This window comes from Hylaeus volcanicus, chromosome 5 (assembly GCF_026283585.1).
Source record: "Hylaeus volcanicus isolate JK05 chromosome 5, UHH_iyHylVolc1.0_haploid, whole genome shotgun sequence".
NCBI lineage: Eukaryota > Metazoa > Arthropoda > Insecta > Hymenoptera > Colletidae > Hylaeus > Hylaeus volcanicus.
In genome coordinates, this window is record NC_071980.1 from 23894449 (window position 1) to 23915026 (window position 20578).

The following is a 20578-nucleotide window of genomic DNA, read 5'->3' on the forward strand; positions in this document are numbered from 1 at the left end:
CGGTGCATGTCTATACCTCGATTTATTCGAATAAAAATTTCTATACGAAATATCCAAGAATAAAAGTCGATTCATTCAATTTGTCCTACTCTATACACTAAATAAAATTAGTTCCTATTCCACGATTTATTCAAATAAAAGTTCCTGTACGAAACATCCAAGAACGAATTTGTCACTTCGTTTAATTGCATAACTCTATGTATCTCTTAAAGAAAATTCAGTAAAATTCACCCTCCAAACATCTTGTTTAATTCGTTGAAAAATTTCTTTGAATGAGAATTTACATGAATGATTATTCGACCAATAAAATCTCCTACTGACGCCACTGCTCGCAAGGAACACCGATGTACGTTGAGATGCATAGCGAACGAACCCGACGAGATTCCCCGTCGCTTTATTGGGCTACCAGTTATTATGATAATGCCATTTCGATGGAACCCCGAAATGGCAGAGAAGGGAGGGAGCGAAGCCAGGTCCTCTCGGTGCAGCGGTTCCAAGGATATTCAAATCGTGGCGAAACTTGTGCAGAGACTGCGCCCACTGGTTTGCTGTAACGATAAGTAGGTTGCAGTGGCGCAAACCAGGAATCGCAAGTCATAATTTAGGCATTCAACTTGGTTACGTTTGCGCGCTGCTCCTTGGACAAATTAATTCATTATACGCCAGTGCTCCAGTTAGAGGATATTAATAAGAAAATTTATTGCTGGTATTGAAGTTTACTTGAATATCACGTGATCTATTAAATACAATGACTACAACAAAGTAACTATTGACTTATAGGATGTATTTTTAAAAGACCACCGCTCTATGTAACCTGTTTTGTCAAATTTTAAATATGTGTATTTTCCTAGTTTATTGTTTCTAAATTTCATTTGGAACGAAGAATAAAATTCATTTAAGATTTGGAAAGAATAAGTAGATGTATATGTGGATAATAAATAAATATTATTACTTCTTTCACAATTCATAGCGTTACTTTTCTATTTTTTCTTTTTATATCTTGTGTCAATTTCCATAAAATACTGTTTTATCTAAGAATTCAATATCCTGGTTAGTTTCAAATATGTAACTTGGAAGAGAACTTCAAAGTAGTTTCCAATAAAATAAAAACGTAAATCTACCCTAACCAGGAACACCTCCTTAAAGTATGTTATCATCGGAGATCAATAAACATCTATCAATCTTTTCATGTATTCCTGTAATCACGGTTCTAATTGCTCGGATTAAACCGAGAATGGAGGCCTTTGATGGCCGGAATACAACGCGCGTCACAGTCTACGAATTCCGAGGTCGTCGGATCATCGTTAAAGCTTAATTCGAGTGCCGAGCTGCTCTGCCAGCGCGAGCGTTTACCTCGCAATCTCAGATTGAATCTGCCAGTAGGACGAAATTCTCGTTTCATTGCGATCGAATGTTTGCGTTAGCGTTAATCCGTCAATGACGTATCCGCGGACGCGGGACAGGGTCGAAAGAGTTTCAGCCTTTTCTTCGATTAAAAGCGCGCAGAGGAGGCGAACTATTCTCTCTATTAATAACCGACGACTGTTCCTATTAATTCGCTGGGAAGCACGGGAGCGGCTATTCTCTTTCAAGTAAGCGAGAAACTCATCAATTTCGAAACGCAATGAATCCGATTTGCATTCCATTTCCATTTCGAACCGCAGACGTCAGGTCGTTAGCTCGCTGAAAACCACCGGCAGGATCCTTCCGAGTTGCTCGAACGGACGGGAATTACTCGCGCGGGCATTTAACCCTTTCGATATTTATCTGTTTCCGCCGAGGGAACAGGCTTTCGGCTTTTGAAGCTTTTCATATGAAATCTGACATGCACGGTCCGGATGGGAGTTCCCGAGGATGTCAAAAGCGAAATCAAGGGTCATTTTGTTATCCGAGGGGACGTTACGTAGGGGATGTTACGTAAGTCCTTATAAGGAATGATACGACTCAGAGGGTTAAGAGTGATGGCAATATTGAGTAGAGTGGCTATAGAGTACCTATATTAGCCATAGAGTAGTTCAGACCATATTTTCAAATATTTTTGTTGAAAACTTCTAAATTGTACTAGTGTATGCAGCATCCCCTTTGTAAGATGAAAGTAGGACGCTGCAAGTGAAAGGGTTGGGTTAGGTTGAGAGTGATATGAGTGTATATGAAAAAATTGTGCTATAAACGAAAGATAAATTTAGTAAGTACCGAGACTGACTCAAAACAGTGAGCTGAAAGGTTAATTAAACTTAAAGCTTGAACGTAGGCCAATCGTGTTTATTTCTACCTGTTTCCACCAAAAACACCAGAAGTTGTTTATAATATATAAAAACATGAATTTAACAGAATGTAAACATACGATATGCCTGTAGCGAGTTACAATTTGTATAAAATGAATTTATAAAGAGTTTTTAGACAATAATTATTGACTAAATAAATTTATAAAGACTTTTAACACACTATTGATCAAACGTATTTGTAAAGAGTTTCGAAGCGACAATTACTGGTCAAATGAATTTATAAAAGTCTTCAATATATGATTGTTCAAAAAATAAATTTTAAAATAGTCCGTAACAGTAATTACTGATTAAATAAAATGAACGGATACAGTAGTAAATACACTCCAGCGGGAATTCGACTCTGCCGAAACGGAAAGTTGAAATCATCGCGAAAATTGGCGAATTGGAGTTTAATGGTGGCTTTGGAGTACTTCCACACGAGCACGGCAGAGTGTAAACACGGTGATTCCTGGCCTGAACGTTGGCTCCTCGTCGTTAGTCAGCGAGGCAATCGTGCGCCCGTGTGAAAGAGCTCTTAGAATCTCTGAATTCGCATTCTGGGTCACGTGTCGTAGTTTCAGAGGTGAAAGGGCTCGAGAGGCTTCATCGTATAGCTCTATTAGAAGCACGCGATTACAGGCCTCCTCCTCTGACGGAGGGAGAAGCGGCAGGGGAATTAGGCCGCTGAGATCGTTGGGTATGTTGTCGGACGGGTTATCTTACAAATGTTTGGTCGAAAACCTGCTCGGGTAGGTTACAAACGTGTTCCATAACGTCGAGCCACGAATTCCTGCCTCACATGCCGCTGGATCTTTCTGCCCTTACAGGGACAATCGAAACTTTGAATCTATACAAGGTGTCCCGCAACGTGTGGCACAGCTAAATAAACGCTTCTTCTGAGGAGATTTATTTTCAAGAATATTACAGTCACACTTTCATTACTGGTATCTGAAGCCATCAGAAATTACAGCATCGATTTTAACACTTTGGCTACTTGCAGTTTATTTTCAGGCTCTCTTTTTAATCCCAGGCATCTACTTACAGGGGTACAGTTTGAAAGGGGTTTGAAAATAGGTAGGGCTACTGATTTACTTAGGGACGATATGCAGAAGTTAACTTCTATATCTTTAAAAATAGAAAGAGGAGGAGATATCTAGTTCCCCATTCCAATCATTTTCAGTATAAATTGGAGCAAACACGTTGTCAATAATCTAGTAATGTGAAAAAAAAAGTCCAAAGTACGTAGGTCGAATCGACCAGCCTGGTAGTAAAAAGTTGTTTTCTAAGATTTAAGTTTTTCTAAATTGATAACACTGTGAAATATCTAAATACGGCGACTAAGACGACTAATTTCCATACTATCAAACAACTCAACACTTCGCACATAAAAATACGATATTCACGAACAACTAACAACAGCGATCTCTAAATAAATCATTCATAAAAAAATTCCCTCGACCAAACACTACCGTGACTTAAAAACAAACACAAAACATCTAGATCAACTGAGACGTTTAATCTTCACACTCTCCAACGACTCAACAATTCTGAATATCAAACAACGATACTTGCAAGCAACTAATGAAAGCGACGAACTCACGTGCACCAGTGATCACGTGAAACTGGGCTCATGCGTGCGCGGTTAACTCGTGCGCAGCAATATGCAACGACTATGTTTTGGTCCATGAAACATTTTCCGTGACAATATTTCCGTTCGTTTGCATATTACACCCATATCGTTCCTCGGGAACGGCAAAAGTCAACGAGTGGAATAAAGAGCCTGGCAAACACGCGCCACTACCTAAACGTTTGCATCCTACTCCAGATTCGAAACGGGCTGTCCAAAGCATTCCACGGAGCACTTCCATAGGAAGACAATCGCCCACTATATTTTCACGGCGAAGCCGTGGCTCGTACGTTGGCTCTCCTTGACGACTAAGCTCATACTGCATGCTTCTCTAAACAAGTTATAAATACCGTAAGAGATGTACACTCGCTCGCGTGCAGAACTTCGCATCTGCATACGCGACAAGTCCGCGTGTTTGCGCACACGAACGTCTACAATCGCGAGCGTGCGGCTCGCAGCACGCGTTATCCAAACAAAACGTCTTCTGATATCGCCATTGAAAACCATGGCAATCATGTGCGATCCTAATGTACGCGCGAGTGGTGTGGCAACTCGACGAATCTACAATTTCAAGTTGGCGAAGACTTCGTTGAGATTGAAGCAACGATAAGAAATACACGGGATTATAATTAAAATGGTGGGTACGAATTTTAACGGTATAAGCCTTCGTCTGATGCTCGGACATAGACGATTAATTAACAATTTAATTACTCATACTTATATTTTTAAGTTCTCGAAATCTGAAAAATGTGACAACTAATAAATTTCATTGAGTGACACGAGAAAATCTTAGCAGGCATCTATCAAAGTCATTCGTTCGAAGGCTGAGTTCTAAAACGATTTCTTAATGAACGCCTTCGACGTTCGACAATACGTGATAATCATCTGCAGATTAAAAGAGCTGATCAAGGTTGCCGATTAGACTTGAATGGACGAAATGTAACGAGTAAAAGGAATGAATAGAATTCGAACCTCGCGATACCTAATCGAAACATTACCAATTCTAAGGCCATCTACCATTTATTGACACATTCAACTTTAGAGATACGAGTCGATCCAAATCTGTGGTCGTAAAAAAACTACTGACTTACGAATAAAAAAGATGTCTCTTAAGCTACTAATTCTCAGACATTTCGGCATGCATTTCAATTAAAAATTGATCATGTTTTCAGTCTTGGACAAACTATTATTTGTTTATATCTCAATTTTTTGTTTCAAAATCATCCTCAGACTTACAAGAAATAATTTATTAAAGTCAATATACGAAGAAATGTTAGTTTCTCAAAGAAGCTTTTGATATTTTTAAAAAAACAGCAAAACTGTTAAATTAATTATTTAATTGAAAAGCTACAGTAATGCATACGATGTGTATAACAATAAAACCTTATAAATACGTAGTGCAAGAAACGGGGCAACAAATTTAATCGACACAGCCATATCTTCGTCTCGATTTTTAGTTTACTTTACAAAGACTGAAGTTGCCAGAAATAATCGTTCCTCGGTTTTACGCTTTTAATCACAGACGGGATCGTTCGTGTAGCGGCACTATCGCCAATGAACATGTTACGCAGTTAAGTGAATGTACCAATCAACCACTCTATAGCGCACGTAACAGCAATTGTCTTTTACTTATTCAGATAGCAACGCTGTTTATCTACGGCTACAATTCACTACTATCTAACAGTGGCAATGATAGTAACACCTATAGCTGTCTCGAATACAGGTACGTTTGCAATACATGTACAGCGACGACTAATCGTTGGTAATTCCCACAGCAAGCCTAAGCAAACACACGTAATGACATTAAATATTCAGGTTTGGATAAAAATGCTAATCGATGGATAATCGAAGAAACTAAAATTTTAGTCTCTTAGCATGTAAAAAAAAAAAAACTCGATAACTATTCAGAGAATGCTGATACGCGTGAATACAATCTCTATGTCGATCTGCATTCTGTGAAATTTGCTGTAAGCTTATCAATTACGACGATCGATTCCATACTAATTCGACGGTGAGTTTATTCGAATAAGTCGGATTCTTGCTGCTACTTTCACGTGTATAATATATGGCTCCATGTATTTCAACTATTTATCAAATTAAATTTATAGAGAGTTATAATGGGTTTCTGAAATAATTAAAGCACAGATCACTACGAAACCAATACTTCTTAAAAATGGCCCCTTGATAAGCTGTTGAGTAGTGGTATTTACAGCGAGTGTAGAAAGTATTCGTACACCGATCAATTTCCAAAAAAACTATGTAAAATTGTAATTTATTAACTTATTTTGTATAAACAATGACATTCTACATATTCTCGGAAATCTCTAGAATAGATAGATTACAAACAAATAGCTATTTATGTAAGTTGCGAAATTAACAAGAAAAAAAAACAATTAATCGATAGAAATATTGTTTATGAAAAAAGAAGTTAAGAAACTACAATTTCACACAAAAATTTTTTGGGAAATCGATCGGTGTACGAATACATTTTACACCCACTGTATATCGTCCATATTCACGAATAAAAGAAATTCTTTCCAAGCTTTGAGACACATACAAACATTCTACACAACAGAGAAAACCTGGACTTGCCTTCATTCCTCTGCAATTAATTCCCGAAAAGAAACTTTACGATGGACCAGACCTACTGCCTTGTCCCTTTAATGCGACCGGAGCGTGGCGAGAGTTACGAGGCACAGTTTTGCTCGAGAAAAAGAGTCGACGACGACTCGGTCCGATCTGTATGGAAAGCGTAGAATCGAGAATAACGCGTATCGCGATGCCATGACCTGAATTCGCGCCACGGACCGAGGGGAACGAACGAATCGCCGTCTCGATTGAAACCTTCGCTCCAATGTCATCGAGTGGGAGCCCCTGATTCAAACGTCGAGAGCGTCCGCTGTCTCGATTTTATCGACGCATAAATCGTCCGAGATTACTGTTATTCCGCTATCGGGTAACGTTACGCCGCGGCTACGGTCTGTCGTCAATTTGAATTTCCGTTCACGTCTTTTCGAGCCCGCGTAACCGTCGACGATCCCGCGGCTGGAAATAATAAATTTATCGCTGGTATCGCCGGACGGGGACTCCGTTTGCGGAATTACCGTCGCTGCCACTAACTCCCCGACGAGCAACGATAATTTTCCCCCCGTCGTTCGGCGCAGAAACTCGGTGGGGCAATAAAATGGATCGCGAGGCATCAGAGTTGCACGGCGAATTGCTGTTTGCGCGTCCATCTTCGAAGAAACTAATAACCCTCGGAGCGCAGTCGATTTCCCTTGTCACGGAAGTACTCGGAGGTCGTTCGTTCGATGCCCCGGCGTTTAGAAGGAGTTAACTCGGTGGTTCTTGAACATTTTACCGTCCACAGCGTAGGTTAGAAGATTTTTCAGCTGCTTTGTCGGGAATAGAGAGGCGATGCCGTCTAGGCTAAGGATAGAGGACCTTTTGGAACTGGAAGCTTTCCTTATAAGGCGATGCATCTTGTGTGCAGTCTCGCAAAAATGTAGAAAGATCGTTAGACGATGTACAGAGTGTTGCCAAAAATGTGGAATCTCACGAGATGAATTCTTGATATCAATATGGTATATAAAAGAGCTTTTTAGGAGAACAGGAGTATTTTAGATATATTAAACAAGTGTTTCAATTCGAGATCGATGATAATACTTTACAAACTATACTTTACTTTATTATAGTTTGTTCTTATTTACGATTAAGGCAAACTCGATGAAAAGGTTATCTTAAAATTTTGAACAAATGATTTTGGAATATCGAGTAAAATTTTTTGAACATTTATGGCCACTCTTCCAGACAAGTTAAGAATATTATTATCTACTTGCTCATATTTCTATTATTCTATTCATTATCGAACACAATGTTCTTGTAATCAAACTGAACTTCAATGTTATCCTCGCATTCTGTAAAAATATTTGATTCCTCTCCCTATTATCAGTTAATAATTTATGTCGCCATTATTGTTTTATAAACAATGAAAAAGGAGATAAATAACGCTCGAATGCGCGAAAGTATCAAAACTTTTCGACAGAGCCAACAATTTTGCTTATTTTGTTCTCACAACCGAAGAGTATTCGAAAGTTGAAATTTCTAAGAGTGGAATTTAGAAATTTCTTTGCTAAAAGGGAACGTAATGGTGAAGTGTCCAATACAGTCTTAAGTTTATGAGGAACTTTCATCGCGTTTATACGCGTTAAACTCTGAAATTCAAAGTATCATTTCTAATGGAATAGTATTCAAACAGTTACTTTAAAGATACTTAACCTTACAGCTGCTCAACCAATATTCTCTTTGGCTATCAAAAATGGGAATTTCTTTAACAAAATTGCAAAGAAGATCATTGATAAACTGATTTCAATTGTACAATAATTTTAATCAGTAGTTTCTATGTAAGCACACGAAAAATTTAATTTTCACCATCTAATCAATTCAACAAATTTAATTCATCGGAACAATAATTTTCAATATTTTCAATATTTCCCATCTTTTTCCCAGTTTTCTCCAACGCTAAATACCGAGAGATACGTTTCGCAGACTAGTCGAGACGCATAGTTTCCTAGTCGTAATTCCGACGATCCGTTGTTAACGATCCATCTGCATCGCGGAGGCGAAATTGGTTACAAATAACACCGTTCACGGTTTCCATTCCATCGCCGACAATCGACTCTCTCGCATCTTTGGCTGGGAACAACCGTTACTTACGGAGAGCTGTGTATGGTACTTGGTAGCCGTTCGATCCGCCTGGGACAGAACTCGACCAATAAATTACGATCAAATCTCTCGGCTCACCTTTTCCTGGGTGGGCCAGTCGCGGCGATCCAGGGAGCGTTTCTTCGCTCGGACGAAACGGAGAGCGTGGAAAATCCGATTACGGTCGATCGCGTACGCCGTGCGTCGCCTCGAGGCTCGACAACAATCTTCAGCCTGGATTCCGGTTTTGTTGGGGTGATAAAATGAGTCATTTTCAGGAACGCGTGTTAGGAAACACGTTATATCACGCGAAAGTCAAAATTGGTCGTGATCGATCAAGGAAATGTTGGATGTTGTTTGTTTTAATCGAGAAGAGCGGCGTCGTGGTTTAGAGAATTCGAGACTTGAACTTTGTCGAGTATAGGCGGAGATTATAGACAGCGCATAAATAACATTTTTGCAAACGTACCCTGGTCCTAAATAGGAATTTATTTTACTCTGCAAATATTACGATATGAATTTTACTTTCACTATTTTTTTTATATTATTTCGTACTCTATGCATTTTTGTAGCTTCTTGCGCATCCAAATTTCTTATAAATGCATTATGATTGAACACTGTCGCGTTAATTGAAAATTCTACGTCAATCAAACTGTAGAATACAACTCCCAAAAAACCTTACATTTCAACCAAGGAAAAAGAAAGATACACCCTCGACAAAAACCTTGGATTTTTCATCCAAAGAAATCAAGATCCTTGGCTTCGTAAGAGATCAATCAGCGTCGTTCTGGACACGTCGGTCCGAGAGTCGACATTAATGTTAATAGGAGATTAATTTCGCCCTGGGGCTGGGGAAACCAGAGCACGGGGCGACGCTCGTAAATTTCTTTCCGAGTACGCTGACCGACGGCGCAGCCCGATAAACGCCGGAATGCGGAAGTGCGGCGCCGCGCTTCATCGAATGCCGTAGTGAAATCGGCATGAAAACCGCAAGGATTTTATTTAACGCTGCAGAAAGAAGCCCAGCGTTTTGGATGCCTTCGCTGTGGTTGGCTGGTCCGATACGCGCCCGACCGTGCTCGTACGGTCACTTTCAATTATCGTTCCGATGGCTTGATGTGTAACCGCAGCATTTTACGCGAGCGTTTTGCAGCCATAGGTCCGTTCGTTGTTTAAGGTATCTCGTTAGCCTGTTACAAACACTGTTACTTACCTTCGACCGCCCATGGCTGGAAACTTAACTGCTATCGAAGGGGGCGGCTCGAGATCGCATAATAACTCTTAGGCTGCGTTCAATTCTAATCTCATAGGTAGCATTTTAATTTTTATTTGCACGACCAATCGACAGACCGCACAGAAACGATTACTCTGTGCGAGAGGGTACGATTTGTGCATGCGACAGTTTGTGCATTTCCAGGATAAATTTCTTCTAAATAAAGCTTGAGTGGATAGTTGTACGATTTATGAAAATATTTGTTAAAATTTAGAGATCGATAGAAATAGATGGAATCTTTTCTCAGAAAGATAAAACGTAATATAGAGATCGGCAAACAATGTCTCTGCGAGGTTAGTAGGAATATATTGAGGAAGTCTATACAAAAATACAAACAATTTCTCTACTCGTTGTATGCAATATTCCAAAACTACTAATGTTTTTCTATACATGATGATGATCAGAAACTGATTGTAAACGTTTACATAAAAAATTATATTATTCGCAATCTATTAAATTTGAGAATATCCATTGGAAACAAAAACTTTCATTATCTGATCCATTTAAATATTTTACACTGCTCATCTGCATCGTTCTGGATAAAATGAGATTTTTAAAAGGGAAATAAGATGAACATTTACGATCGATTAATAATGAACTATTAATAATGAAGAACGTTGATATATTTGTTCATATGCAATAATGTTCTTGTATACTGATAATACAAAAACGATATAAACTTTGTCCTGCATGTTACGTATAAGTGTTATGAATAATTTCCGCGACATTACCTCTTGGTCCGCAAAGCCCAACATTTTTAATATCGGCCCTCTTCAGAAAAAATTTGCCGACCCCTGATGTAATGGAAACACAACACGGTACCTGTAATACAAACAAAACTCGTGTTAGTTCATTTGGAAGTATCTTCAATGCCAGCAATAATCAGGATGAAATATTATTGATTTTTATAGTTGTGAGATTGCAATGCTCACTGCATGGAACATCATTTGTGATGTAGTTAAAATATTTGAAGTTTCTGTAAGTATAATATATAAGGCAGTACAAGACCAATGATGATTGTGAACACTGCTGTAATTATTGTGATTATTGTCAATATTGTGACGATTTTCATGGTCGTGATTGCTGTGATCGTAACGATTAGCAATAATCATTGTGATAATTGCGACATGTGATCATCACGATGATTTTCATCGCTAATTACTACTATGATTATAATAATTGATCCTATCGAATTCATTTGGTAAATTAGCCATGAAACACGAATAATAAAACAAGAGGTGAATGAACCTCGCGTAAACAAGAGTTGACCCAAACGCGCATTACCGCGCAGCGTAGAATTAATTTAAAAATGTACAACGTTCTTTTCAATTCGAATTCTTTTTGGCTAACGACATGAATAATCCCAGCAGCGATCGCTTTGAATCGCGCTCGGCGATGTATCATAAAATGTTTTCAGTGCGCGCGAATATGCGGGACGATTTATGTCGCAGAAACATTTCTGCGAGGCGGGGTTCACGTGCCTCCAATCGGGCAAATTGGGGAGCCAGGGCTGATGGAACTTACGGAGACCACGAAAGACGCAAACAAAAGCGCGGCCTCTAGTTGGAACGAGTGTGTGCGAATGAAACGGCAGAAAAGTGGCCTGAAAATGGGCCAACGGATTCGCTGCTAGTAAACCCAGATTGCAAACGTGCATTTATTACACGACGCTCGGCTGGGCTACGGGGGACGCGAGAGGAGGGGAACGTGAATGCACAATGGAAAACCGGGGTTACCTCGTTCCTGGTGCTTTTTAGTATTGAGGTGACAATGTCACAATGTAGATTTACATACAGCTACGACCTCTCGAGAATTTCTGCCCTTTCGGTCTGGCATTTTTCTGCTTTGCGATCGCTCGATGAAAAATTACATTCTCGCTTAAAATTGTTATCTCGTTACGAGGGTGGTCCTGTCGAGCAATGTTTATTTTTAATCGATAGAATTATATTTTTTATCGTCGAAAAACTATATTTTCGTATTCTGAGGAACTAGCAAAATTGCTGATGAAATTGGTAAGTGACTTATGAATATGAAAATTCTTATGGCGATTATTGTAATCTTTGTGATTGTCGTAATCGGTCTGTCTATCGTCATTAGTATGATAAATTATGATCTATGGTCGATGATTCATCGTACTCATTTTTTAAAAATTCCTCCTAAAATAACCATAGCTAAGTAAATAAATGTGCAAGCTTGCCTTGACATTAATCAAACGAAATACGTTACAAAAATCGTTCAAAGATAAAAAAAATTAGTACCCCAACATGTCTCTCATAAAAAAAAAAAAAAAAAAAAAATCGCAGGGGCTCGCGAGCGGATGCGTAATACGTAGCTGTTAATTCGGATAAGGTTGGAAGGCCTGGTGTTCATGCAGGGTCTTACGACGAGGAGATCTGTTTGCGGTGCAAATTAGTGTTTGCCACCGCGTACCTTCGCTTTGTCGCATAATTGTGTTTATTATCGGACCGGCGCTAATTTCCTGGCGTTACCGGACGCTCCTCGCCGTCGCTGCGGTATTTCCTTGCGGTCGATTGAGGTTGCCGAGAATCCACAATTCACCGGACGCATCTATGCGAACCAGCGATGCGCCACTTATGGTGCGCCCGAGTCTTAATTATCGAAAACCGATGCCCACGGGAAGCGCTATGCTTTATTAAATCGTACGCGAATACGTTCCCTAATCCGTTATTAAATCGGTCATGAATCCTGACCTCCGGCCCGGTGGCCCTTCGTTTCTCGATATCAAACACCGTATCAGAAACGTAGATGTGCGCCATCAAACAATATCAAATTTCGCATCGATCGAGTACAAAACTGGATTTTATGACGTGCAGAGAATATTCGCGGGGAAACATTCAATTTTCAAATTTCTCGCGTGATTTTACCGTGGGAAGTATTTTAGGTAGTGCTTAGATAGTGTAAGATGAAATTCGTGAATAATAATTGGCTTATCAAAGCGTGATAAATAATTGTATTTTGTACTGAGAAGTTTTGAAAGGCGTAATTCTCTTCAGAAAATACACTTTGACTAATATACAGAAATCGTAACATCCAAATTAAAATTCATTTACGAATATCGGTATACGGTAACAATTGAAACGTACCAAAAAGACACAAATAGGTAATTTCGAATGTTAAATAAGAATAGACCAGAAAAATAAACGAGTATACATAAATGAATCAAACAAATTTGTTCGACGATAACTTTTTGATTTTATATAGCATGTCGAGTACAAAAAAAATAATGTAGATTAATCGAAGCCTATCGATACCACTCGTGAAAGTTTCATAATTAATTTAAGAAGGTCTATTTAATGCAACGTTAAGGAACGTAATTGAATAAACGTGAGAAAGGCGCGATTGAACGCGTGCGACGAACGACTCCAGGAAGCACGTACGCGTTTATTAAAAATCAGGGTTCAGGAAACCGTAAATAGCGAATAGTGCTCGATAGGTGTGAGTGGTGCACCGGTGGAAGACCGCGAAGTGCCGCGGTGCAACCGCAATGCATTCGCGGCTTCGCCGGCGCACCGGCAATCACAATGTCACAAATGCTAGGTGGCCGCCATGCCGTTAGGTTCACCGGAGGGCAATAACCCAGCTAGCTAAACTTATTTAGAATAGCGTATCGCCCACCAACAGCCGGCCGATCGACTCGATCCGGTGCGCACAATGCAGCGGCCTGCTGGCGCAACGCGATCGGTGGCTTTCTTCCTTTCCCTGGCTGGGCCGTTCCGAAGACCTTTCGACGTCTTGAGATACATTCATCGATCACCGCTCCGATTCGTCATTCAATGACGAATTACTTTCACTTGGTAGATCGATACGTTCAGAAGGAACATCGCCTTTCGAGCCGAAATCATGAACGTGTTCGTATTTGGGTATTTTTTCTGACGATACCCAAAGGCCGATGAAAATAATTTCTGTCTGTCTGAAAAGTACGTGCTATCACCTGTATTTTTAGGGTACAGCTTTAAAAAGATTCCAGAAAAAAAGTTGGTTTTGGGCATCCTCTAAGAGAATACATCACATCTCAGACCGAATAAATGTTAATACTCGAGAACTTTTTTTGTAAGATAGTAAATTGTTTAATGGAAGTATTGCCTACGTGTGTTAAAAGTACATACTCCAAGCAACATTTTTGCCAATTTTCATAAGAACATGATGACCTGTATAAAAGATATAGAGGGTTCTGTGAGATTCTATTAGAAATTTCGTGTTGCATGGCGAGGTAGACTTTTCTGACACTAGCCTGGTTTCAGTTTAAATTATTATTCGATACAACTTTTCCTTTATCTTATCATATAAGCAACGTATTCATCTTTCTTCAATTTAATTAAAAAGTAGCTAATCTAGATCAGGCTGCAGTACACGAAATATTTCAGTTGAAGTTTGTTACAATTCCATGCATTTACTCAAAGGTTGATGGTCAATCCTGATATTAAACACGTTACGACCTAATGGACTGCACCGGAACAAAAATACTACGAGTCGAATGCTGGATACGTCCATTAATATAATGGTAATATCCGAAAGAAGAAGTTTATTGACTCGAAGGAAAAGAAACGGACGGTTCCATACATTTCAACTTGATAGAATCAAACAGAACGAAAACGTATTGTCATTTTGCGAACGATACTCCAAAGAAATAGGTTAAAAGAGAAGGTCGATATCGTAGCTCGACGATCTGGGCTACGAACGAACATCGAGCCGTTCGAACTCCGGCGGCGATTTTCATAAAAACGCGGAACAATCGTCCCCCATGAAAAATGTATTCCCAAGAATCGGCACGAAACGAGTCATCGCGAATGGCAATGTTTTTACGTGCGTGCAATCAAACAGCCAGGCTATTCACTGCGTGCCGTTTCACACGGCGGCCTTAACGGTAAATTACAGCCAATTGCGACGATCTCCACTTTTCGCGTGGAAATTTTCGCACATGCTCGCGGTGTCTTGTGTGTATCCACCGATTGTCACGTTTTTAGGCGTATACCAGCGATTGACACTTCCCCCATAGAAATGTAGAGAATGACAATTTTCAAAACGAAGGTAAGTATCGATATACTTATATTTTTACGAGGTGGAAGTTAATACTGTAAATATTATGCCTCGGTAAAAATGTACTATCATTAATATTCTGTTAGAAATCTTTATTTCCTTAGATCTTCTTTTAACCCAGTCGAGCACAGAATAGACTAATTTTTGTTTAAATTATGAATAAGTATAATTTTTCGAAACCACAACTTCCAGATGAAATTGAAAATCATTGCCAAAACAAAGATGATCTCCTGCGTGCAAAAGATGAGCTTGGCTTGCACATTTCCATAACGAGATCAATGATCTAAAGCGAGCAGAGTATCGGGTATCAATAAGCTCGCGAATGATTTCGCGTCAATCGCACCGACTTCCGGCTCGAAAGCATTGAAGGGTCGTTGATCGGTCACTTCCTGTATGGACTGCATTCCGATCCGACTCCTTTCGCCGACTCTATTCGCCGCTCAGAGTTATTAACTGCGAAGGGGGTTAGGGGGGGGGGGGGCAGAGATCGGAGAGATGGAGATCGCCGAGTTTCTCGGCTGCTAAACGAGATCTAGATTTTCCTGCGCTTGGCACAACTGTCACGTAGGAATGCCATTTCGCGGAGCTGCTGCCTTTAGATCCCTTGATATTCTGTCCCCGCGGATTGTTCGCCAGCCGAGCTCGGAAACCAACTGGACTCATCCCTCCCCCGTCCCTCGTGAAAATCTCGGGGAAAAAGTTTACGTTGGCTGCTCAGGGGACATTATAAATTCTAATCAGAGCCGGCAAAGTGATCGCCGAGTCGCGCGTTTAACGTCGACGGAAGCGAGGCTGATGCGCGCGTTTAAGCGCCCCTGACAATTTAGCGCGCGCGTTGCTGTGTCCCTTTAATTGATGGTATTGCGAGTAATAAAATACTCGAGGCAGATTTTAACCGTGTTAAACGTCGAGTGTCTCGATACTCGCCTCGGGATCCTCTTCGGTTACGATGCGGGAACCGTTAATTAACCTGATTAATTTTAGAGGAACCAGGCTGCGACTGAAAAGCTCCCTGGAAGGAGGACTCGTAAGACGAGAGGGTGAACTGAGGTAATTGTGTCGAAAAGTTACGGTTCTGTTTTCTTGTATTAAATAGCTATGGTTCGAAGAAAAAAAAAAAAATTAAAATTGATTACTTACAATAATGCCATTTTAAAAATGAATTAATGTATTTTAAGGCAACCAGACTGTAATTGAGAAACCTCCTGAGAAATTGCATCAGGAAGTTACAGTTTCTTTTATATATATACAATCAGCCCCATAAATATTCGTACCTGTGTCGTATCTATCTGTGTTATTAAAGGAATTTGTTTAATTAAATGATGACAATTTTTCATTCCATATATACAAGTGTAAAGTCCATCTATGTACATATTTATAAGGAAACGTTTATTTGAGAACATCGATCGAACCTATTATTTAAATTCGATAAACTTCTTTAATAGACGTAGAGTGTACGAATATTTATGAGATTCACTGTATATATGTATATAGCGATGTTTGAATCGGGAATTAAATAACTCTTAAAGAACTTTGTACTTCGTATAAAATCTGAAAACGAATGAATTGCAAATGTTTCAAACGTCGCGTATCCTGATGACAAATAACTTTCTTCATCGTGAAATTAACGATGATCCTTTAGCCTTTACAATCCAGTTAGACAACCATAATAAAAGGTGTTTACCTCTACATCTTCCATCCATCCTTATCCGTATCCTTACGTTGTACATTCAATTGTTTATGTAATCTTCCAGCTTGAGTCTCAAAGCAACCTCCACCTGCTCCTCGCTAACACTACCTTGATGTCTATAATATTATACTCGACTCGAAAGTACCTTTCTTAGAGGTAGGATTTTATTAAACTGCAGGGTTGCCTGGGGAGTAAACTGTCGAGTTTATATAGAAGAGAGGCCGGAATAACACAGAATTCATATTGCACAGATGACACGGTGTTTATGGGAATTAATAACGCGGTGGTTGCGAACGTGAGAAGTCGCGGTTAGATTAGGTGGATTTAGACACGATACGCCTACAGCTTGCCAACACACAGAAGCGTATATTAAAAATAAGTAGTCGCCAGAACACCACCTCGGGCTGTTAACGGTGTTGTTGTGTTTTGCCTTGGAAGTGCTTTTCTCGAAAGAACGATTTTATTAGAAAGCAACGTTGCCAGGGGAGTAAATTGTTGAGTTTACATAGAGGAGAGGCTGGAATAACACAGAATTCATATTGGACGGATGACATGGTGTTTATGGGAATGAATGACGCAGTGTTTGCGAACGTGAGAGTTCACGCTTATTGTTGGATTAGGTGGATTTAAACACGATACAGCTTCCAGCAAGTAGATTTGATAATACAAATTATAATTAAATAAACTACACTTCTTGAAGCTTTTCTCGACAGATTATCATTCAAACTCTCTCAATCGTATCTTTCTTCTAAGACCATTCACACCAACAGCACACACTCTTGCCACGATTTCGCAATTGGCAACCGATACCACAGCATAAATATTTCCTCGACACATCGACTCTCTTCCAAACACTCTTCGTTCACACCTTGTCATTTGAACACACTCATTCCTCGCTCCTACATCTGTATTAGAAATAATTAATACCTCGGGTCATCAAGCTAGATCTGCGTTGTTGTGGTTGGAAGTAACTTTCCCGAAGGTAGGATTTCATTACAAGACAGGATTGCCCGGAGAGTAACTCGTTGAATTCATATAGAAGGGAGGCTGGAATAACACAGACTTCATAGAGCGTGAATGACACAGTGTTTATGAGAATGAGTGACGCAGAGATTGCGAATATGAGAAGTCACGCGTAGCTTGGATGGGTTTGGACACGGTACATATATTAGACGTTCAACGCAGGAGGCACATAGGAGTTCCTGGGGCTAAATAATGCCTATAACAGTCTAGATCCGGGGATCACCGAGCATGATCTACCTTCTATTGAAAGTCAAGTCGGGAGACTAGCCCTTTCCTCGTTCTCTGATGTATGGATGTGGTATGATGTTTATGGTGACGCATGTTTATTTTTGTGTGTATTTTTTTAATCAAGGAAGCTGCAAACAATCACAAGAAAGGATAGACAATCCAAATATGTAGCGTAGAGTCTGAATAACAACAATGCCTTTAGCCTCTTAAAGTCTAGAGACCACTAACCACAGTTCTTTACTATAAAAACTCATACTCAGAAAACTAGACCTCTTTTCGTTCTCTGCTCATATGCTTTGTAAGAATATTTATTCTCAAGTTGCTTCTTATTAATGAAGCTTGAAACAATAACGCCAGATGATATATCCTTGTGCACTCGAAATCGTAGTGCAGGAACTTGGAAACCATAGTGCCTACAACATCCTAAGGTCTAGGGGCCACTGACCGTAGTTCTCTACCTCTTATCAGGAGCCAAAGTCTCTGTTCGTTCTCAGGTACATCAAGGTCGTATACTCAAAGCGCTCAGTGCAACTCTAATCATATGCGCCGTAAGGACGTTTATTCTTGGATATTTTCTTAGCAACGAAACCACGCGCAAACAACGTCAGGGGAATTACCCTTTCAGGCACGCTACACCCACAGCCTAGGAATGTCTCGGTGGAAGGATCGTTACCAGGGGAAGATGTCTAATTCGAGCGCAGCAGAATACCGAGGTTATATTGCCGGGAATAATTTATTCCGCGGAAAAAGTGTACGAAAGGCTCGTAAAAGATATCCGGCACGTTCCGAAGGAACGACCGACGTAAAATATTTCACGTCAACCGCGAAGTGAGGAAAGACCGAGAGCGAGGAAGAGACAGGAGGACGCCTCACGGTATGGGAAAGGAATAGCGGAAGGTTAGGAAGGAGAGCTGGCAGTGAGCAGTATACAGGACAATATTATCGCGCGATACGATCTGAGATGCCTAGCTAGGCCTCTTAGGCATGTCACATTGCCAACAGTGGACAATGAGGCTATTGTTGCTGCATAATGGCCGCTCGCGACCTTACGTGGCCTCTTCCTCTTCTTCGCCACCGTCCTCCTCGATCTCGCCGCTCCGAAGCGATCCTCCGTACGCTCTGCTTTCCTTTGCGAGAAATAAATATCGAGGCGCTGACCAATAGACGGGAAGAAAGTGTACGATGAAACGATCGGGCGTTATTTCAACCGGCTGTGCGCCAGACGTGATTTATACCTTCCATTGCAGAAACGCGAATCGCTGGGATTGGGTTCTTCCTGAACACGATTTGGCTGCCAAGACGATTGCATACAATTTTCAGACGATACGAAATTAATCTAGATGGTGAATTCTGAATCCGATGCCGTAGGAATGAATGCGCTAACTCGTGATTATAATCTCTTTTGGCGGATCTATTGGTGCAAAAGTAATGTCGCGTTTGGGATTCCGGAAAATTAATATTATTATAATTACGTAAGTTATATATTTAGTTTTAACGTCTTCACCAGCATCCTATCGTGCTCTTGGTATTAATATTTACATCCTAGAACCGTAGGTTACCTACCAGCATGATGTCAACTACTACAATAGAAATCATATTTCTGGTCAGTACAGTAATAAATAAAACAAATGTTTAAAAGTATCTAACAATGATAATAACTATATAGTATATAGTAGAAATACTGCTCTTCAATTTGAGTTTTGTTTGAAACAAATCCGACCATTCCACGCCGAGCTACAACAGATTACACTTTTCAGTGGAACAATAAACAACACAATTGTTCATAAATATCTCACACTGAAAGTAAGTATTCATTAGATAGTAGAAATTCTACTTTTTAATTTGAATTTTGTTTGAATCAAATAATCCAACGATTCTACGCCGAGCTATGACACCTCAAAGTTTCCTATTTAATTGAAAATTATGAATGAGTGACTGATCCATGACCTACATTCGCACCCGGAAGTGCGTACGCACTACGTAGTAAAGTAGTAAAAAAATTGTAAACACAATGTGTTTTGTAGTATTTCTTGGAGGAAAGGGTTGGGGAATAAGTTGACAAGTAACCCTTAGATATTTTGTCTTGAATATTTAATGAACGATTCGAACGATTTTGATAAACTTGGTATACAGGGGTTTTTGGGGTCGCTGATTCCAAATCTGAACTCAAAATTCAAAAATTCAAAATGGCGTCTGCAATATTTCTGACGAAAATGCGAAAAATGATGATTTGAATGAAACTTGGTATACGGGGTCGCTGATTCCAAATTTCAATTCCAAATTTAGAAATCCAATATGGCGGCGCAATATGTGAAATGTGACTGGATTTGACATGAAACAAACTTCTTTCAAGGTTTTTTTTTTGAATGTACATATAAAAAACATGATCATCTATTTGAAGTTTCTGGTTGCATCACTAGACGTGCATTCTGAACGGAGAATTTCACACGCAAACATTTCTATTAACGAATCACGGCAAGAGACGCGGTTCGTTATTATCGGACGATCCCAGCGGTTAGCTCGGATCCTTATCGTCCCCGACGGTCTTTCAGCCTCGTTATAAAGGAAATTATTTTATTCGCAGAACGATGCCGCAAGTACAATCGTAATAATGGACAGTGAACGATCAAAGTGCACGGACGCTGTGCACGCGGCACGGTACAAAGCAACGTTGCGAGAACCCCTTGGAATTCCTCTCTGATGTCTGTCAG

The 20578-nt window shown here is 39.9% G+C and overlaps 1 protein-coding gene and 1 long non-coding RNA gene across 4 annotated transcripts in view; both read right to left on the reverse strand.

The window, feature by feature from the left end:
- The window catches only part of LOC128876968 (uncharacterized), a 321109-nt gene that overhangs the window by 210194 nt on the left and 90337 nt on the right, over window positions 1-20578 (reverse strand). The window lies entirely within an intron of this gene.
- Window positions 10261-20578, reverse strand: part of LOC128876977 (uncharacterized) — a 46453-nt gene continuing 36135 nt past the window's right edge. The window contains exon 4 of the long non-coding RNA XR_008457166.1: window positions 10261-10690. This is a non-coding gene — a long non-coding RNA (uncharacterized LOC128876977). The remainder of the gene's footprint in view (window positions 10691-20578) is intronic.